This window comes from Trifolium pratense, linkage group LG4 (assembly GCF_020283565.1).
Source record: "Trifolium pratense cultivar HEN17-A07 linkage group LG4, ARS_RC_1.1, whole genome shotgun sequence".
NCBI classification, from domain to species: Eukaryota; Viridiplantae; Streptophyta; class Magnoliopsida; order Fabales; family Fabaceae; genus Trifolium; species Trifolium pratense.
Window position 1 is genome coordinate 11,159,774 of NC_060062.1, and position 2,585 is coordinate 11,162,358.

A 2,585-nucleotide genomic window follows, 5' to 3' on the forward strand; every position below is an offset into this window, starting at 1 on the left:
TGAAATATTGATGTTCAAGTTTAGACACAAAAACATCTTAATCCTACCTATCTTAATCAGTCGTATCTCTCAGAAAATTTTTATTGATGATAATTTGTTTATCGATTTCACGAATAAATTATTATTACAAGTTTTTTGTTCAAATATTTGAAAAATTATAATTAGATTAAATTATCATTACGGTTATATCAAATACACCAAAATAATGTAGCAATTTGCACCATTGTTGCGTCGTCCTTACTGCAGCAAATGGAGAACAATCTATCACTACTTGTTGTTGATGCAAACTACATAATTATGTAAAATAGACAACAAACATGTGAATCATCCCCCTCATAATTGCATGTAGGACAATTCAAAGAACATTCCACATGTCTTTGTAATAAACGACACTGCATTGAAAGACACCTTCTACATAAACGTCAAAGCAAGTAAATATTGCATCTAAATTTAGTTTTTACACAATATATTGATATAATTAAAATTGTGTAAGAAAAGAAAAGTCATTCTATGGTACTTTTAAAATTATAAATAAATATATTGTCACCTCTTGGACACATTATTTATACAATTAATTTTTTTTCATCACTCATTATTGTTTTTTTTTTTTTTGGGATTTAACCTATCTATTACGAAAGGGTAATAAAAATATAAAACAATATAATGAAGTTTAATAAAAAATAATAATGAATTTGGATGATCATCAAATTTTTATGTTAAGTCTTTACTATGGTTAAGTTGTAAATTGAGTCAGCTAAATGGACATACATGACACATTGATTAGACACATTTGAGATTCATTCCAATTTTATAAATGGCTTCTTGCAACTCCTAAAATCCAAAAACTATTTAATTAAAGTTAACAATGCATGAAATTTTACTTATAAAGTGCTAGAAAAATTGTTTATTACATGCAAAAAAGCATGAAAAATATGGCTCAAATTCTCATGTTTGTTTATGCTTTGATTATGTTTCTTTCTCTATTTCCTATTGTAACTAGTGGTGGTATGTATTTTTTCAAACTATTTTCAAATTTTCTAACTTATCTTATTCACAATATTATATATTCTTTTAGTAAGATTTTTTTTATTATTTGACAACACAGCTCGCATTCCTTGCCTTACTGACGATGATTGTCCAATAGCAGATTTACCTATTGTTATGAAGTGCATTGATAATTTTTGTCGGTTTGACCTAGTTGGGATATCTCCACTTCATCCTTTGCAACTCATTGATTTATGAAAAATATAAACAAAAATACAAAGAGCACAAAAATACAAAGAGCAAATTAATTAAATGTATTGGATTTAATGGTTAGTTGTAATCGATTTCATATAGATATGTGTTGTTGCCTTGCAGGTTGTATTAGATTGGTGTCTTGGACGAACGAACTGGGAAATTAGTTTCCTTATAATAAGTTTAAAAAATAATTTCTCCTTAGATTTTTAGATGTAAATTCTAAATAATATATTTTTAAAAGTCTAAGATTCTTTGTCAAAAAGAACTATGACTAAAAATAGGAGACCAATTGCATGAGTTACTGAATATAGAAGACCAAAATCATAATCCAGGATTGAGTGCAATCACAAGTAGTCAATGCATGCAGTGAAGGAAGCTTTGTGACAATCCGATCATAATAAAAAAAAAAAAATTAGAATTTAGATCAGAAGACTTATATTAGTCCTTCATTATGAAACCCATTGTCCCAAAAAAAAAAAAAAACAGATATGAAGCCCAAATTAATTCTTGATATTTTTATACCGAGACAAAATATTCCATTATTATAACGAATGGAAGACTAATTTGTCTCCGGTATACGGATCAAAATATATCTTCAATAAAAAATTGTTTTAAAATATAATTTGTTTGTTCAAAATCCAATAGATTTAACCAACTAATTAAGTGCATTCGGTAGTGATATCAGGAAATCCAATTCCTAAAACTATCAAATTTACATGCAGTCGGATTATATGCGATCAATGATTCTGAACCATCTAATTAAGATCAGACAGTTCAGATCTTAAGATTTTTTTTTTTATTTAATATAAAATTGAGATTGCATCATAACCTTGATAGTCTAAGACTTATTAACTATATATGACTACACCATTTTTCCACCGCACATAATCCACGTCTAAAACATATAAAGTCCCGATACTCGTCCAATACTTTCCGATACACGTATCAGAGAAGTATCGGCAATTAATATTATTTTTTAAAAAATATAACCGATACGTGTTAGATACTTCTCTTATACACGTATCGAAAAAGTATCGGACAATTAATGATCTTTGATGATAGAAACGTAAGAAAGGAGAATGATACAATTTGTGGTTCCTCTTAAGTATTGAATGTTAGAGAATGACTCAACTAGCTTAACCAATTGAGCTACTCATCCCACCCGCTTTTTGGGTAGTACTTAACTTAAGATATGTGATTGTCACTTGTTTGCTCAATTTGAGTAATTTAAATATTAATTTTTTATCATTATCAATTTTAATTATGTTTATAGATTGTATTTAATTTTTAAATAACGTATTTCCACCCTATCTTATCAAAAAATTTGAAAATTTTATTATATCATC

At 27.3% G+C, this 2,585-nt stretch overlaps 1 long non-coding RNA gene across 1 annotated transcript; it reads left to right on the forward strand.

The window, feature by feature from the left end:
- Positions 1 to 783: 783 nt before the first annotated feature.
- LOC123919731 lies at positions 784 to 1,339 on the forward strand. The gene is made up of 2 exons (XR_006813307.1): positions 784 to 1,005; positions 1,106 to 1,339. It is a non-coding gene; the product is annotated as an uncharacterized LOC123919731 (long non-coding RNA).
- The last annotated feature ends 1,246 nt before the right edge of the window (positions 1,340 to 2,585 follow it).